We start from the raw sequence: 20288 nt of genomic DNA on the forward strand, positions 1-20288 counted from the left end.
AAGGGAATATTATTTTGACTGAATGTCTTCTAAATTGGTTCATTTTGGAATTTTTGTTTCACTTGGTGGAGCACACATATTCGGGTCCAAAGCTGAATTATGAATGAGAGAGTAGAGCTGGAATGCCCTTACAAGTATTGTTCCATGATGTCTTTTTACTATACTATGAAGATCCTCTTCTCTAAATAAAATTAAACAAATATTAATGTAAGAGTTAACTTCATGTCATACTCTCTTCAAAATGACCATAGCCCCATTTATGTATGTTATCAACGAATAAAATTGCATCATAATTCATTAATATAGATGCAAATGGAGTGAGATTCTATTATATTTCTATTGATATATCACAAACCTACCTAGATCAGAATCTCATTTTTTAAGACTTTCCTCTCAGTCCAATAGGGAAGTGTATCTGCCCCTTTCAAAAGTATGTGTATCTCCTTGTACTCAGGATCTTATTACTCTTTCCTTCTTTAGAACTGTATCCTTCATTTATCTGCATTTTCTTTCTAATTCCTTTCTCTCTCTTTTCTCTCCAATCTCCCTCTGCCTTGCTATTCTGGATTATTCCCTTAGAATAATATATATTATATAATTTGTTATGTATAATAATACATTAATTATAATTATATTTTATATTTCATAATTATATTTTATAATTACATTGATTATATTAAAATATTAATGTAAATTATAATATACAAATATTAATATATAATAATATATATATCCCTATCATGGACATAAAGCACTATGTGACCTTGTTGCCGACCTCCCTCCAAAATCTTATCATCTTCCCCCATTGAGCTACAGCCACTTTCTTGTTCTCTCATACACTATGCTCTATCTTCTCTCTGGATTTTTATACTTGTTGCACCCTCTTCCTAGAGGAATCATCCTTCACATCTATTCTTCAGTCTGAATTTTTGACACCTTTTGGCAGAAATAGGTTTGGTCACCAATCTAGTGGTGGTTGGTTGGTTACCCCATTTATGTATTCACAATCTCTTAAATCTACTGCTACAGCACTTGGGCCATCTTTTTATCTTCTTATCACCATATGTTTATTGTGCTTACAATATAATAGAAAGTAGAAATGAGTTTGATTGGTAAACTTAACGGTGTTCAAGATATGTAGGTTAAGATATTTTAGAGATCCCTCTCCCCTTTAAATAAATAAACATGTGAATCGAAAAAAGCCTTAACCCTTCACCTTTTGGAGAGACAGTCAACACTTGATTATGAAATGTCCATGCTTGACTACAATTTCAAAAGATTTTGTATTTGATGATAACTATAAATTTATAAACCCTCATTGTACATTGAATATTGTGTCAGCCTTCAATTATTTCATTCAAGATTTTACCAGAGCACCAAGAATTGAGGTAACATAGATGAAACATGACTACTCTAGGAATTTATTATTCCTAATTTGTTAGTATATTTGGTGTAACAAATGACTATATTGAGGACCTCCACACATCTTAGTGTCTACATTAAGCAAAGCTATTCCATTGCCCTCAGTGGCAAAATTTAACTACTTCTAGAAGCCCTTCTCCAGGCAAGTAACTTTATTGTTCATTATAGGAACTTCTCAACCCACTGACTTCAGTAGGAAGCATCAACAGAGTTTATACATAAGACACTCTGAATATCTCAACTTAAAATCTTTGTCTTGCTGTTTCCACCAATCCTAAATATACCATGATGGATATACAATTCTAATTCAGTCCTCACATTGAAAAATTCACTTTAAACCTAACTTCAAATTCTCAATAAAATCCAATCTTGTCCTTCCCCCTCTGAGATACTACCAAAGCCCTGTTGAACTAGTGTTCTCGCTTACTGAGGTGATAATTAAGCTCTCTCCTATCAACATTGTGTTGGACATAGTCAACTATATGTAATGGAATATGGCACAAGACTTGCTTTTATTTTTAACTGAGTATGGAATTTGAGGGTGAATAGCTAGCCTATATCTGTATTTTGGCAGTACCAATAGTGGCCAGAAATAGCTAAATCATTGTTTATAACCAAGTTAATTTGGGCCAGATTTTATCAAGGTCTAAATTCAAATGTCATACGTCAACATGGTCTTCTCTGACTGCTGAATTGAAAGTTGCCTTACTCATTTAGTCACCATTTTGTCACTTTTTTTTTTTTTGTTCTCCTTCACAGCTTTTATTAGAGTAATTTAACTTACTAATTTTGTGTTAATGGGTTAGATTTTTTGGATGTGGGTTTATTATTTGCTTACTCATTCATTTATTCATTTCATAAATATGTTACTTACTAAGCATGTTTACATCCAGTTAAGAATGACCAGTGTTTTAATTATCTTCTTCTTTTGTTGACACCTTGGTTGACAGAACAAAGAACTGTAATGACAAGTATTAGTCTTTTGTCAACAAGTTGTTTTGAATTTAATGAGTAAAGAGAGTAGATGCATACATGAATACCCACTCAAATGAATGCAAAACTTTAGCCTGCACAGGTAGTCAGGTGTTTTCTGTGCCAGACTATATTCCGTAGGCCTTCTTACTTCAGTGTATTCCAGCCTATTGCCTTCTGCTGGGATATGCATCTCTGTGCCTGAGGGTCTTCTCCAAAACAGGCCAGAAGTTAGAAATGCTTACACCCACAAATAACCCATAATCAATAACTGAGAGGAGTTAGGGTCTAAGTACCCAGGTCAATGGCCCTTCTTGTGCCACAACTCTGAAGGGTGAGTTTTATGTTGGTTCTCTAATAACTTACCCCATAGGCTTATCTCTGACCATACAGCACTAGTTGCCTTTTAAATGTACTATATGTTTGCTTTTTCTCTTTCTTACCTTACTTCATTACTCTCATATCAATGTCTCCTGCACCTGTTGTGAGGATCTGTTCCTGGAGTATCCAAACTACAATACCCAATTTCCACATATATTGAGTCAGCTCTACATATGTACTGGGGGCTAAATTAGCACCTAGAAGAAGCGTTTGCAAAACCCTAAACTGTCAAGTGAAAACTGAGCTGAGTCTTGAAGAGGCCCTCAGTTGATTTCCCAGCTTTCCTCTTTCATATGTGATCTTCTCTCTTTTAAATATATTGGAATATTTTCCAGATGGAATCTTGGTCCTCATTTCCTTCTCCATGAATTATATTTTAATTTATTCACCTTCAACATCCATTCTAAAGGCCTCCTTTGTTTCACCTGAGGGAGAAACAACCCACAGCCTGTTATATTCAGTCTCGGATACCAGACTGATCTACAAACTGCAAAGACCTTTCCAAAGAACTTCTGAACCTTTGCCTATTATTGAATATGCTCATTTAACAGTTAACACTCCTACACAATTTTTAAAATATATTCATTTTAGGCTTATGTATTTAATACATGGTCATGGATTATAAATTTTTAATTTTTTTTCTTTTTTTTATTATTATACTTTAGGTTTTAGGGTACATGTGCACAATGTGCAGGTTTGTTACATATGTATCCATGTGCCATGTTGATTTCCTGCACCCATTAACTCCTCATTTAGCATTAGGTATATCTCCTAATGCTGTCCCTCCCCGCTCCCCCAACCCCACAACAGTCCCCAGAGTGTGATGTTCCCCTTCCTGTGTCCATGAGTTCTCATTGTTCAATTCCCACCTATGAGTGAGAACATGCAGTGTTTGGTTTTTTTGTCCTTGCGATAGTTTACTGAGAATGATGTTTTCCAGTTTCATCCATGTCCCTACAAAGGACATGAACTCATCATTTTTTTATGGCTGCATACTATTCCATGGTGTATATGTGCCACATTTTCTTAATCCAGTCTATCATTGTTAGACATTTGGGTTGGTTCCAACTCTTTGCTATTGTGAATAGTGCCGCAATAAACATACGTGTGCATGTGTCTTTATAGCAGCATGATTTATAGTCCTTTGGGTATATACCCAGTAATGGGATGGCTGGGTCAAATGGTATTTCTAGTTCTAGATCCCTGAGGAATCGCCACACTGACTTCCACAATGGTTGAACTAGTTTACAGTCCCACCAACAGTGTAAAAGTGTTCCTATCTCTCCACATCCTCTCCAGCACCTGTTGTTTCCTGATTTTTTAATGATGGCCATTCTAACTGGTGTGAGATGGTATCTCACTGTGGTTTTGATTTGCATTTCTCTGATGGCCAGTGATGATGAGCATTTCTTCATGTGTTTTTTGGCTGCATAAATGTCCTCTTTTGAGAAGTGTCTGTTCATGTCCTTCGCCCACTTTTTGATGGGGTTGTTTGTTTTTTCTTGTAAATTTGTTTGAGTTCATTGTAGATTCTGAATATTAGCCCTTTGTCAGATGAGTAGGTTGCAAAAATTTCTCCCATTGTGTAGGTTGCCTGTTCACTCTGATGGTAATTTCTTTTGCTGTGCAGAAGCTCTTTAGTTTAATTAGATCCCATTTGTCAATTTTGGCTTTTGTTGCCATTGCTTTTGGTGTTTTAGACATGAAGTCCTTGCCCACGCCTATGTCCTGAATGGTATTGCCTAGGTTTTCTTGTAGGATTTTAATGGTTTTAGGTCTAACATTTAAGTCTTTAATCCATCTTGAATTAATTTTTGTATAAGGTGTAAGGAAGGGATCCAGTTTCAGCTTTCTACATATGGCTAGCCAGTTTTCCCAGAACCATTTATTAAATAGGGAATCCTTTCCCCATTTCTTGTTTTTGTCAGGTTTGTCAAAGATCAGATAGTTGTAGATATGCGGCATCATTTCTGAGGGCTCTGTTCTGTTCCATTGATCTATGTCTCTGTTGTGGTACCAGTACCTTGCTGTTTTGGTTACTGTAGCCTTGTAGTATAGTTTGAAGTCAGGTAGTGTGATGCCTCCAGCTTTGTTCTTTCGGCTTAGGATTGACTTGGCCATGCGGGCTCTTTTTTGGTTCCATATGAACTTTAAATAGTTTTTTCCAATTCTGTGAAGAAAGTAATTGGTAGCTTGATGAGGATGGCATTGAATCTATAAATTACCTTGGGCAGTATGGCCATTTTCACGATATTGATTCTTCCAACCCATGAGCATGGAATGTTCTTCCATTTGTTTGTATCCTCTTTTATTTCATTGAGCAGTGGTTTGTAGTTCTCCTTGAAGAGATCCTTCACATCCCTTGTAAGTTGGATTCCTAGGTATTTTATTCTCTTTGAAGCAATTGTGAATGGGAGTTCACTCATGATTTGGCTCTCTGTTTGTCTGTGATTGGTGTACAAGAATGCTTGTGATTTTTGTACATTGATTTTGTATCCTGAGACTTTGCTGAAGTTGCTAATCAGCTTAAGGAGATTTTGGGCTGAGACAATGGGGTTTTCTGGATATACAATCCTGTCATCTGCAAACAGGGACAATTTGACTTCCTCTTTTCCTAATTGAATACCCTTTATTTCCTTCTCCTGCCTGATTGCTCTGTCCAGAACTTCCAGCACTATGTTGAATAGGAGCGGTGAGAGAGGGCATCCCTATTGTTGTTTTTTTTATTTGTTGAGTCACAACTTTAATTGGTGCAGCTCAGTGTGAATTTTATAGTGCTACATAAAATATTAAATTATGATTCCCATTACACTAATTATAATTATCCATCATGATCAAAAGGCAACAATTATCCTCCTACGCACAATATTAAACAAGGAAAATCACCTATCCTGTGGCACTTAGTACCTAAAACATAAGATGGTAATGCACACAAACATCTAAAAGTATACATAGTATATATTTATGGCATTAATATTAAAAACTACTGATTTGCCTTTCAGTAAGCAAAATAAAAATACCAACATTTAAATTTTGGAAACTTGTGTTTTAATAATTCACCTTACCAATTTGAAATTTTACTTAGAATTTCTTCAAATAATCAACTTCTTAATAGAAGATAATATTTTTTCTTATTAAACATTTAACTTTACACGTTTTTAGAGCCATACTCACTTATTATCTCTTTAGCAATAGTACAAAACTCAAATTATCTACAAGCATTTGTAAAAATAATTCCACGTGTGTGTGATATGAATAAACCAAATAAAATAAGTCAACAGAAACCAATATCTCAATAATTCAACGGTATATTGAGTAACAAATTCCTAATTACATGGATATTTTAAGGGGATTTTATGTGCTTGAATTATGTCAATAATTGTTAGTTCTGAACTTGTTTACTATGTAGCTTTAAGAATAAAATATAGGAACATAAACATAAATGATAGGAAACTTGCCAATAATTTCATATTTTGAAAGAAGTTGGATTTCAAAATATTTTCATGCTATTGAAACAAATGGGGCTTATCTAGTTTGATGGAGTATTTTCCATAAACTTGGATCAGAGGGAGTTAAAATATTGAGGCAAAAATTTCCTATTTAGAAACATTTAAATATTGTATTTTATAGTGAGGAGGAAATTAGAAAAAGTAAAATAAATCTATAAATACTAATATATGATTTTGGTGGTTCTATACCTGGGTGCCCAAATTTAAGACAGTTCTCTTATTAAACGTTGGGGTCTATGGCCTTTTTACTTGGATTTCAGGTGATTTGTGGCTGCTTTAACCCATAGAATAGTGATACCGTATGGCTTCTAAGGTCAGAAAAGGCCATGTAGTATCAACTTGGTCATCTTAAAATGCTTGTTGTCGAGGCTCTCTTTTAGGAAGTTCTTTTACGGAGTTCTCTACGAACTTAACTGTCATACTACAAGAATTCAAGCCACATGGGGAAATCATATGCAAGTACTCCAGTTGAAAGTCTTATCCGAGAACCCAGCTGACAGTCAACATCAGTCACCAGACATGTGAAAAAAGATGCTTCCAGATAATTCCATGCCCCCAGTAACAAAGTTACCCTCAGCCATGGAGTCATTCCAGCTGAGGGTGCAGATGTTGTGGAGTAGACATATACCATGTCTTCTGTGATCTTCCTGAATTCCTGAGTCTCAAAATCTAATCTGTTTGATGTGACTACATTTTGGAGTGGTTTAACAGCAATAGTCATTGCAACTATGACTAAATTTCATCGATGTTTATAAAAATGCAAATAAAATCAACCTGATGATGCAGATGCATAATAGCATCATCTACCTAACATTTAATCCTTTAATCAGTCTGTCCTTTAATGGCCAGAAAGGACAAAGAATAATGGATTATTTCAATTTCATAGATAAAGAACTTGAAGAATTAATAGTATAATTAATTTTCTAAGAATTCCATGTTTTCTAAATGTCAAAGCCAGGAAAAAAAACAAAACACAACAAAAAAAACCCTCAGGTCTTCTTATTCCAAGTCCATTGCCATAGTTGTATCTTTAGAATATGATCCACTGATGTGTTACTGGTTGTCAATCTACCAATTATGCTGGACGGAGGATTCACAATGTAAGTGGTTATATTTGTCCATGTCTACTGTTTCTTTAAAAATGATATATGCATGCATTCTCAGTGCATTCCCCTTCACTCGCTGCCATCATGCCAGATGGGATATCTATTTGTCCCACTAAATTAGGTACTGGAGTTAGAGTGACTCTGTGAGGTTACACAAAGAGGGACACATTGACACGTTTAACACAATGCCCAGCATGTGGAAAGTGCTTAGTAAGGATAACCTTAAATTATGGCTATCACTATTGAGTACTTTTCATATTATGATGATTATTATTGTCACTAGACAATGCCTACTAAAAAGAGTTATAGTAAGATAATTTTTCAGGAAAAGAATGGCTTGAAGGTGGGGTATTTGAATAAAGATATGGGAGTCTTCTAGGTTTTTCCGAGTAAAGCAATAACATAAGTTGCTTAGTCATATTTATTAATTATAATCGAATATATAGAGAGGCATTTCTAGTCATTAGGACAAGCACTTTATTACACAGGAAAACAACTTTTTCTCTTTTTAACAACCTCTGAAGTAAATAATATTTCTCCTCTTTACAGATAAGGGAATAGGTGTTCTGAAACTTTAAGTAATTTGTTTAGTGTCATTGGGGTTAGATAGTGACAGAGCCAGAGTGGAAATAAGTTTTGAATGCACACAAAGCTTTCGTGCGTAGTCACTACATTTCTTAATGTGCTTTAATAGTTTGAAACATGAAGTTTAATTTTTATCTGAATTTGTTTGCTATGGCATTCCACTAAATACAGATATATTTAATTACTTTAGGCTGGCATAATGTGTACATGTGTGTACTCAGAAGGACCCAAAGAATTAATACTTTGTAGGTTTTGGAAATTAATAAAAATATTTCTGTGCACAGCAAATTTGAATTTTCATTGTTCTTAAGAAGTTTGCTTTTTAAATCAATTTTTGAATATTTTATCCTGTAGCTAATACTTTGATATTCTTTTTAGGGCAATGAATTGTTTTTACTTTTATATTGGTCAAATTAAACATAAAAACATGTTATTTAAAACATGACATATATAAATGTATAAACTTTTCCCCCAAATTCTAGAATTAAAATGAGTAAACCTCATTTGCTGAGATTTGATAAAAGCTAGCCTTTCATGTTAAATATATGCACTAATGCCCACTCTTGCGCCTCTATTTAAAAAAAATAGGTAAAAAAGATACTTTAATGTAATAATAAACTTCCTAAGCATAAAGTTCCAGTACTATTTATCATTGTTCATCTGGATAATTTGGCACACTGCCAAAAAATACTCTATTTCTCACTCCCTCTCCTCACAATTAGTATTATGTGGACAGAGCCAAAATGTGAATTTTGTTCTGGAGAAGTTAAACATAGAATGATGATTTCAATACTGTTTATTCATTTGGTTTTATCTTTGGCTATAAAATCCACATTAGGAAAAATCTGTATATTGATCCAATCTAACATAAATAGATATACTGTGCCAATATTGCAGAGTGATTTTGGCTATGAGTCTCAACATTCTGTGCAAGCTCAGATTTGGCTCTAAATGATTATATTAATAATGTAATCATAGGTTCATCAAATCCATTATGTGTCATCTTCTAGTTTTTAAAAGAGTATACTATAGATTTAACTATTCACTTTCTTCTCCAATGTATTAGGCTATTCATTTTGGTAAAGTTTTAAAAGCAACTTTTGTCTATTCCACTGTGTTTAATTTTTTTTAAACAAATCATCTAGAAGAGGAAAAGTAGAGTGAGGAATACTAAAAACTTCTTGCTTAAAAATATATGCTATTTGAGATTAAAAAGGATAACTTCTGAACAAAGATTTTAAACAGAGCTCTCCTCCACATATACCAACATACATAGTACATTCAGTCTGTACTAAAAATTTACTAATTCCTACAAATCACTTAGAGGTGATGGTTGGTAACTTTATTTCCCATATCAACCTCTCTGAATGGTGGTGGTGTTTTTGTTCAATGAGCATTCAACTTGAGAGTTAAATGGTAGCTAATTAAGTGATTTATCAAACTGAGTCAAAGCCTAAATCTCTTGTCACTAAAGCTATGCTTTTCCAAATAACCGCCACCCCACCAATGTATGCTCCTGGAGAAAAGAAAAGTGAACACTTACCAATTTTAAGGGCATATCGAATATAGGCAACAACTGGGCTATACCATTCTCACCAGAAACAGACCTCAGTTGGATTTACCTTCTTTTTCAACTAGTATCCTGAGTAGTTTTCACACTAAGCCAGTTGCTACCTGCTGTGATGTCTTTTTTCTCTGTTGGCTTCTCATACCTGGCAGATACTAAAATTCACACCAAACTGAATTTCCCTGCTGATCCTTAGAATTTGCACCTACCTTCCTTCCTCCAAGGGAGTCAATTATTATCCCTTAAAATTCAGTCCTAACTCTGTATTATTGGGGGGAAAAAAAAGTCAACTGTCACTCCAGGTTTGAGTACTGGCCCTATGGGAAAAAGCAAATGTCAATCAAGTGTTTGCTGAAGAAGGTTGTCAGATGGCAGGATTTCAAGGAAGAGTTTTCTATTTGAGATTTTTCATATTAACAATTATGCCCAGAAAACCTAAATAATTTATGCACCTTGAGTGAGCAAATATTTTAGTGATAATTTACATTAGCCTTCTTAAAACATGAGTGCAAATGTGTTTTTACTAGTTTATATTAATTATAGCTCTTCCATATTATAATAATTTATTAACTATGGTATAGCTAATTAACATATTTAATAAACTATATGATTATATTATTTGCAAATAATATATAAGATGGTTTTGCACTATTCACTTTAAGTATTACTGATTTTTAAAATAAAAGCAGAGCATTTTCCCTTTTCTATTATTTCTCATTTTAATTCTGAAATAATCTTATAATTTCTCATTTCAGCTTTTAATTGTGATTTCTCAAATAGTGAATTCCTTGAAAACATATTAAGCATTTAAAGTATAGATAATAGAATAAATCACATAATAGCACTAAGTAGTATTACATGCTTAAAGGGACTGTGTGCACCTGTGCCAGGAATATCCAACTGGGATTGGTCTGTCTTAGAATAGAGTTTACAAAATTGTTTCTCGTGTTTTGTTTGCTTGTTTCTTTTAAGTTTTACCCAGGGTAACTGCTGTCTTTACATGCCGTATCAGTATGCCAAAGATATCTTAGGGATGTGGAGAAGTATGAAGGGAAGCTGCCCTATTGCCCAGTCTCTGTGTCTACATGTGCATTTCTCTTGGGTTTTATGTATTTGTTGAAACCACTGGAAATCTCATTTCCTCAGCCTCTCAACAGTGGAACCCTAATCTCTTCTCTGTCACTTCTCACCAGAATTATATGGCTTTCATAGAGTTTTGCAGTAATGCGCAAGTCAGTGCTAGCATACTGATTTGAAAGTACTGTTCACTTTTTTTATATAATCTCAGTTTTATCAGCTACAAACTTGGAATAGTTACATCTACTGTGTGTTTTTCATCAAACTGTGAATGTTTTAATTAAATAGGTGAAAGGGCTATGTATTTTTTTTTTTTTTGTCTATGATCTGGTAAGGTGGAGTGAATAAATACTCCAGCTGAGGATCATGTTATTTTGTTTTAAAAGCATTCCTTTGATAGAAAGACTCCACTTCTTCCATCATTTTCTCAAACTGTCAAATTAATATATTTACAAATATCTCTACAAAGATTTTCTTAATCAGCCCTGTTTGGATTCCTGGACCATTAAGGCCCCTGAGATCTATACTCATATTTTCTGGAAGATATTTCTCAGGACAGGCACAGTTAATTTCTCATTTTAAATCTTATAGAATCTTAAAATATATTTGCTTGAACTACCGGAGATTACATTTATTGAATATTCTATGCCTGGGCAACACTTACCTAATGGTAGTTAGTATACAAGTCAGGAGTACATGGAATAAGGGTGAGCAAGAGTGAGAAAATGAAAAGAAATAAAATGGTAACATCCTGTTCAGATATTATAGTGTTCCCGCAGAAATGTTACACACACAGACACACACACACACACACACACACACACACACACACTGTACACAGAGTCATCATTGGAAGGACTTAACAAAAGGTAAAGATACAATCTTCTAGGGATACTAAAGCATTCATACGTTATTTATGGTTGTTTAATACTGTTGTAATTTGTGCCAACATTTTAATTCCCAATTTATGTTACATGGTGATTCCTGATGGGCAGGGAAGGAAATATCTCTGAATCACCTGAGAGCGTAGGATATTAACCTCGGATATTCAAATTCTTGCACCCTAAAAGGCATCCCACTGTATCCTTTGAGAATCACTGCTCTAGTCACCACCCTTGAGAATATGTCATCCACCTGGAATGGCTAAAACATTTACAAAACCACCAGGGTATTTGGTTTAATATACTCATGCTATAGTTTGAAACAGATTCAGAATGTAAAAAGTACTATTTTCTCTCATTGTGTTAGTTTTCTGTTGCTGTGTAACAAATATCCCATAATTTACTGGCTGAAAACAGTTATTATTTCAGTTTCTGTGTGGCAGAAATCTGGGGGCAGTTTTGCTGAATCAGCATCTTTCTAAAGTGTTGACTAGGGATTCCTATATCTTTTTTTTTTTTTTTTTTTTTTTTTTGAGACGGAGTCTCGCTCTGTCGCCCAGGCTGGAGTGCAGTGGCGCAATCTCGGCTCACTGCAAGCTCCGCCTCCCAGGTTCACGCCATTCTCCTGCCTCAGCCTCTCCGAGTAGCTGGGACTACAGGCGCCCGCCACCACGCCCGGCTAATTCTTTGGTATTTTTTAGTAGAGACGGGGTTTCACCGTGGTCTCAATCTCCTGACCTCGTGATCCGCCCGCCTCAGCCTCCCAAAGTGCTGGGATTACAGGCGTGAGCCACCGCACCCGGCCAGGGATTCCTATATCTCAAGACTTGGTTGAGGAAGGATCTGCTTCTGAGTACGTTCTTTTTTTTTTTAATTTTATTTTATTTTACCTTAAGTTCCAGGATACATGTGCAGAATGTGCAGGTTTGTTACATAGACGTACATATGCCACGGTGGTTTGCTGCACCTATCAACCCATCACCTAGGTTTTAAGCCTCACATGAGTTAGGTATTTGTCCTAATGCTCTCCCTCACCTTGCCCCCCACCCCCCAACAGGCCCGGGTGTGTGTTGTTCTCCTCCTTGTGTCCATGTGTTCTCATTGTTCATCTCCCAATTGTGAGTGAGAACATGCAGTGTTTGGCTTTCTGTTCCTGTGTTAGTTTGCTGAGTACATTCTTGTTTCTGTTGGCAGGTCTGAGAAAATGGACTTCCGAGTTCACTCATGTAGGCCTTCCCACGTGGCTACATTATAATAGAGGGCCTGGCTTCCAAGATTGCAGAGCAAGTCATCAATGAGAGAGTTAGAGAGATCCCCTGGTTCGTAAGCCATAGTTCTTAGATAACCCAATTCCACAAGTGACATCTCATTACTTCTGCCATATCCCATTCACTAGAAACAAGTAAAACAAGTCCAACTCACACTTAGAGGGAGGAGATTACACAAGCACACCAGTAGGTGCGGATCAATGGAGACCATCAGAGAGGCTACTTACTTTACTCATCTATCAGGACATTTTCATACGGTATGAAAGATACCTTAGAAATCAAGGAAGAGAGGTAGAATACTGAGGACATTATGAGGTCACAGGAAACTGCATTGGGTGAGACTTTTGTCATAGGAACAGATTAACCACTTATGGGGCTAATTGTGTTTTTGTTTCTATGTACGATTATGCTTGCCCTACATTCACCTTCGCAGTCTCAAAATTTTGTTTTTATTCCAAAAGTAGTTTTTTATTGGGACAACTATATTTTTTCATTAATTTAGGCCCCCATATAATTGTTTCTAATTGAAATATTGATTGGACCAAGTAATTTTATATGAAAGAGTAAAACTATGTTTGATTTGATAAAATTATAAAAGGATTAATAATATTGTAACTACCTCTAGTGCAACAAGAACATAGTAGATGCAAAATAAATAAGTTCTCAACTGAACAAAATCTAGTTCTTCAAAAAATTATTGTCTTCAGTGTAGTTATTTGGATAATCTCATTGTTTTAAATTGCTAGTTTCATCTACAGAGTCATAATAATCATGATTTTGAACAGGAAACACACAAGTATGAGGTTTGTGTCTACCTTTGTTAGAGGTCAACAGTTGTTACCTGTTTGACTTTGAGCAAGTATTCAAATATTTATGACTTACTTTCCTCAACAGTGTAAGACACAAATAACAGCTCTGCCTGCCTGTTACAAAGATTTTCAAACAGGTGAAACATATAAGAATGTTGTTATAAGTGCATTTGCTCTTTTGAATATATATTAACAATAATATGAAAAAATACTAAGCTTTTCCTATAAGTTGTATTCTGATAAGCACATGCACATGTTATTTCATGGAATACTCATAAAAGCCCTATGATACAGGATGTATTATAATCAGTTTAGAGAGGAAGCAGTTAACAATTAGAAAATTGCTCAAGGTCATCAGTCTAGTGTAGGAGCCATGGTTTTAATTCAGATTTGTCTTATAAATCTCATGATTTTGTACTACCGTTCTTTGTTTACCATTTTTAATGAAAGGCGAACTTACTCTAGACTTGGAGGAAAGAAAGAGCTATGGCATACCCTGCTAATTGCCAATCAAAGTGCCAATTCACCCTTCATGCTTGCTATCAAAACTCTATTTCTCCAGCTATTGGTAAGGAGCATTTTGCTCAGGAAAGGAATTCTCCTGTTCCTACCCAAGGGGTAAATAATGATTCGTCTCCATGATGGCGTTTTTATTTCTTCATGCCATCAATTAACCAAGAGTTAGCATGTGATCTAGTTCTGACTAAGGAATTGTAAGGGGAGATCTGCTGAACACTTCTGTAAAACAGAAGATAAGCAAGACAGCTTATGATATTCTGTCTCAAACCAAGAACTGATAACTTCTCAAGATTTTATTGATATAAACACTTATGCTTATTATTAAAGCTTCTATAATTCTAATCTTCTGACACTTAGTAAACATAGCATAACTGAAAAAAAGGCCTTGGACAAAAGGAAGAGGGATGATTATTCTGTAATTAAAATAGCCTTATAATTTGATAAAGCTTTTAAGCATTTTTATTTTTGGAGTTCCACAGTTAGGCTGGTTGTTTTAGTTTGCAACTATAAGGGTACCTCTATCTTCTTTTTTATAAAAAATATAATAAAAGGAGAAAGTCAGTTGTAAATAAACATTCACTTGTTCAGTAAATATGTATTGAGTGCTTACTATGTGTTGATAAGTTGAGGAATTAGGGAGTGAAAGAACATACACAACTTCATTTCATCATGAAGTTTACACAGTAGGATTTTCAGTGGGAGGACACAGATGAAAAACACAATAAATGCATAACATTTACAATATATTAAGTACTGTAATAAATACTATGGAGAAAATAGAGTGAGGAAGTAGGATAAAGAGTTGCTGGAATGGAATGTATTTACAATTTAAAAAATAGTAGATATGGAGGGCATTACTGGGAAAGACGTATCTAAATAAAGATTTGAAGGAAGCAAGGGTGTCCTGGGGAAGCCTATACCTGGCAGAGGCAATAGATAATACAAATGACTTGAATTAGGCACAGGCCCAGCTTTTAGAAGAGACAGCAAAATGCAGACACAGTTAAGTAAAATAAGATGAGGTCAGAGAGATGACAGGGTGATCAAATTGTCTATGACCTTTGGGGCTTTGATAAAGACTTTAACTTTGATTTTACAAGAAATAGGGAACTATTTGGAGGATTTGAATGAAAGAGTAATGTCATCTCTCAATTATGATTTAAAATAGTGTGACAGTTTGGTTCAGACAGACTGTACAAGAAAATAAGGACAGAAAGTAAGGAGAACAGTTGGGAAGCTATTGCAATGATTTCAGTGACAGAGGGTGGCATTTTGGGCCACAGTGTTAGCAGTGGGCGTGGTATGAATTGGTCAAATTCCGATTGTATTTAGAAGTACACTCAGTAGGTCTTGCTGACAGATTAAATAAGATGTGAGGCAAAGAGAGTGTGCCCATGATAATTTTAACATTCTTGGCTGATGTAACTGCAGATATGAAATTATTGCAGGAGAGACAGACTCAGGGAGATGCTGAAAAATTCAGTAATGGACGTGTTTTTGTTGAAATGCTTCCTATCCAAGTGGAGCTTCCAAGACAAAAGTTTAATATATTAGAGCAAGGAGGTTGTAGATGAGCTGTTGGAGATACAAATTTTGGAGTCATTAAGAAATATAGTATGTCTTATGGTGATAAAGTCATGAATCTGGATGAGATCACCTAGGAAGGAGTCTAGATAGAGGAGATAAGTAGTCCAAGAACTGACTATCAGGGCTGTTCATTATAAGGAGGTCTGGGAGACAAGGATAGAATAGAAAAGTAGATTGAAAAAGAAAAGTCAAAAGTAGTAGGAGGGAGGCTCTGATAGTAGTAACTGGGAGGTTGTGATATGCTGATGGCCTGTGAGAAAACAGGAAAAAAAAAGATTAACAATATTAAATGAGACTAGTAGGTCAAATAAAATAAAGGTTGAAAATCTACTATTGGGTTTCTTAGTATGAAGATTTCAGTTGATGTTCCTAAGAGGAGAGTCAGAGAATGATAAAGGTAAAGTCTGACTGTAGTACTTTAATAAAGAATGGCAGGACATGATTAGAGACATTGAATACATACAACTCTTTTACAAATTTCCCTATACAGGGTTGTAGAGAAACAGCATAGCATATCAAGATGGAAGTACAATGAGAAGAAAAAAATAAGTTTAGATATATAATGGTATATTTATATAAAAAGAGGAATAACCAGAAAGAGGAAAAACTGAGAATTCAGTTGAGCCAATTATATAACTTTACATAAATTAATTTTTTGTTTACTGTTTCTTCCAAAATTCTACCAATTTGTTGTATGCCCTACTCCTACTGTAGAAATGGAGATACTGAATTATGTAATTTTGATTTTGCCTCTTCCCACTTTAATTTCCTCTAGGCTTCATAATTGTCCTTTTAAAATAATGTGGATTTGAGAAATTACTTCACAGACGTCTTTTAGTTAACAGTTTCTGAATTCTAAAAAGGATATACCATTGATGGACAAAGATAAAGGACCTCATACAGCTATTTATGTGTATGTATGTGAACTAAAATACATTTGTTGAGCCAAAACACATTTAGTTTCAACAATGTTGGTATTACTTAATTCATCGTTAATAATGTGTTTATTCCCAATTTGAAGTATGAGTAGTTTAGAAACAAAAATGACAAACCCTAATAGAAAATTGATTTCTGAATATATCTCTATAAAATTCTACAAAGAGAAACATAACACATAATTCATAATAAGAAATCCTTGGCATTTAAAAAATATGTGTTCATCATTTAAAGTGCTATTCAAGGAAAATAATCAGATAAATTAAGGGGCAGCAGGACTTTGGAACAGCAGAGTAAGAATCTCTAAAAATCCATTCATCCATAAAAGCAATGAGACCACTGACAAAAATTGTCAAACTTAACTTTTACAGAACTCTGGAAATCAACCAAAGACTTCCAATAATCTCTCTATCATGTATTCAAGGAAAGCTACTGAAACTCAATGTTAATAAAAAGAGGACAATAACAAAGAGGACGTAACAGGGTGAGAACTCCTCAAAGAATTCCATCCTCAGAGTATTGTTACTATTTTCCCTGTCTGGCAGCCCCCTGGGAAAAGTTTTAATCACAGGACAATACATTATTTACACTGATTTGGGACTCACTTGGTGGGAAAAGCTCTATTCTACAGAACATTTTTCAAAAAATATTAGTGTCATTTTGTTAATATTATGGCTATCTGAGAAAGAGATACCAATTAAGGCAAAGAAGATCCTTAAAACTTAAAAAATGAATATCTGAAAAATAAGATATGCACAGGGGCTCTGAAAAATAACAGCATGTTCTTTAGGATGTGGAAGGCTAAAAACAACTACAGGACTATATGCATGCCCAAGAATGACCTGAGAAGTCCCAACCTCTCATCTTGGCTCATGTTGTTGCCTGCACAAGTAGAAAGTAAAGGCTAAAGAACAGTTATAAATGGCTGGAACATGGAAGAGCTGCCCCAATACACCCACTGAGCAACTCAGCAAGGATACAAGATGTATTAGTTCAAGGAATTTAAAGACATTTCTTTCCAATTATTCCCTTAACATTAAACTAACTGAGATGGGACCTCAGTGATTGTATACAACAGCAAATACAAATTGTATAGAATATCTAAGAATGCATGTAAACAATTAAACACTAGCAACAACAACAAAATGACACACAGTAAAATCATTAAATGTGGGGAGAGGATCTGATTTCCAGAATAACAACATTATATCATTTTAAAAGTCCATTAAAAAAGACATATAAAACATTGTATTATTTAAATGCCTATTAAAAAAAGAAACGAAGTAGTATAACTCATATGCAAAACAAAACAAAAGAAACAGTCCTTGAGGGAGCCTAGACGTTGCATTTAATTAATACACAAAGGCATTGAATCAGATATTATAAATATGTTCAGAGAACTGAAAGTAACCATGTCTAAAGAATCATAAGAAAGTATCAGAGCTATGCCCTACTGAATAGAAAATATTAATAAAAAAATTATAAAACTAAAACAAAACAAAAAGTCAAATTGAAATTTGGGAGTTTAAAAGTATAATAACTACAATGAAAAGTTTATTAGACTGACTAAAGAGTAGATTTGAGTTAGCATAAGACAGAATCAGAGAATTTGAGTATTCTCCAGTCAGAGAACAGAAAGGGAAAATGATAAAGATAAATAAACAGAGTCTCAGAGATCTGTGAAACATAGTCAAATAATTCATGAATATCGGGTTTCCAAAAAAAGGACTGAAAAAATATTTGAAGAAATAATGTCCCCCAAAATTTAAGCATTGTTTACTGTACTGGATCATATGGCCCAACTGACAGGGCAGCTTGAATGGTAATCTAGATCTCTTTTGGAGCCTTCTTTAGTTCTGGGCCTCAATCAAAACTAGCAGCTTTCAGACCACTCAGTGAATGGGCCTCACTAATACTCTCAAATGGAGAATATGTTGCCTCTAAAATTCAAATTGGCCCACTAAGCATTGAACCTCTGTTTAGATTATAAAAAGGGCAGATTCGATAACTTATTATTCATTTCGAGGGATATCTCAAAATTCCTTACATCCCTGGGCCCCCAGAAACTTCACTGAGATAGAAAGCCCCTGAAATTCTGTAAGATTTATTTCCTTCCTTTTGATATGCAAATATCTTACCAAAGAGTTTTGAAAAGTGCTGCTTCTTGACAACTAGTTTAATCAGCATAATGTGATCAATATTATGGACCAGGGTGATAGCATGTGGAAGAAAACCTATCAAGATCTCTGTGAACTAAATGATGACATATGGCTGGAGAGCTGATACACTCCTGAGATTTAGGACAGTATTGATGTCATTGCCAGCTGAAAGCAAACTTCGTCTGGTGATCTTTATTAACAGTTTCCAAGGAAAGAGCATTTACCAGATCAATTACTGCATACAAAATACCAAGGGATGTATTAACTTGCTCAAGTAATAAAATTACATCTGGAACAGGAAGTAAAATTGAAGTCACCACTGGGTTAAGTTTATGTTAACCTACTGTCATTCTTCAATATCCATTTAACTTCAACACAGGCAAAATAGGTGAGTTGAATAAGGATGTGGTGAAACTCACCAGGCCTGGATCTTTTAGGTCCTTGATGATAGCACTAATCTCTGCAATCCCACCAGAAATGTGACACTATTTTGATTTACTATTTCCTACATAGAGACGATTCTACTGGCTTCCACTTGTTCTTTCCTACCATAATAGTACTCACTCCATAGGTTACAAAGTTAATGTGAAAATTCTGCAAGTGCTGAGTATGTCTTTTCCAATTATGCACTCTGAATCTCGGGAAATAACCACAGAATAGGTTTAAGTAGTCACTGGACCCACTGTAAAATGAGCCTGAGCTACAATTCTATAAATCATGTGAACTTCAGAAGCCCCAATTCTGATTGGCAGATCACAGTGACATTTTGAGTCAATTTAGACGGGGTAGATCGCTGTCACTATTGGCAAAAAGACTCAGCAGAATTTAAGGGTTCAGTGTCTCCTGCGTCATCAGAATCTTCCCATATGTTGTTCCCATTGCAATATTTGATATCCAACTTCTTCCCAAACAATATCCTCAGTTTAAAGCATACATGCTGTGAGGTTGGAAATTCAATTTGCCTTGTAATTCAACCATTCATAGAATGAGATTCTGAGCTTGTTTTTCAAAAGTCTCACCTCTACGTCTAAGGGAAATTAGAGTTTCTTTCATGGAGGACAGATAAATTTTCAAGTTGTGTATGTGGAGCTTGAGCTGACAATTTGAATACCTGAGTTTATCCTTTCCCCCACCCTTACTTTCTTGGAAGCCATTAGGAGAAAATAACTAATCTCATTATACACGTTAATTTGATAAAAGTGTTCTAAGGTATCAAATACAAGTTCACCAGGAACTTGCCATTTATCAGTATTTGATTAGATATATCCAACAGTGATATTTTTATATCTCTATTGCCATATCTTGTCATGACACATCAGTGTTTCCTTTATAATTGGAAAGAGTTATTTGTGTCTTTAAATCTAATCAGATTAGAGAACTGATTTCAGGAACCTAAGAACCAACTCAGAAAATTCATCTTTTTTTTTCTTCTTTCTTGAGATGGAGTCTTGCCCAGGCTGGAGTGCACTGGTGCAATCTTAGCTCACTGCAACCTAAGGCCTTGTAGTTT

At 34.8% G+C, this 20288-nt stretch overlaps 2 long non-coding RNA genes across 2 annotated transcripts in view; one reads left to right on the forward strand and one right to left on the reverse strand.

Moving 5' to 3' along the window:
• Positions 1–13001, reverse strand: part of LOC134737021 (uncharacterized) — a 40195-nt gene extending 27194 nt beyond the window's left edge. Inside the window, exon 1 of the long non-coding RNA XR_010121542.1 lies at positions 12923–13001. This is a non-coding gene — a long non-coding RNA (uncharacterized lncRNA). The remainder of the gene's footprint in view (positions 1–12922) is intronic.
• LOC134737022 (uncharacterized) overlaps positions 1–20288 on the forward strand; it is a 395911-nt gene that overhangs the window by 362602 nt on the left and 13021 nt on the right. The gene's annotated exons all lie outside the window — the stretch shown is intronic.

The sequence above is a fragment of the Symphalangus syndactylus genome, chromosome 6 (assembly GCF_028878055.3).
Source record: "Symphalangus syndactylus isolate Jambi chromosome 6, NHGRI_mSymSyn1-v2.1_pri, whole genome shotgun sequence".
Lineage (NCBI taxonomy): Eukaryota > Metazoa > Chordata > Mammalia > Primates > Hylobatidae > Symphalangus > Symphalangus syndactylus.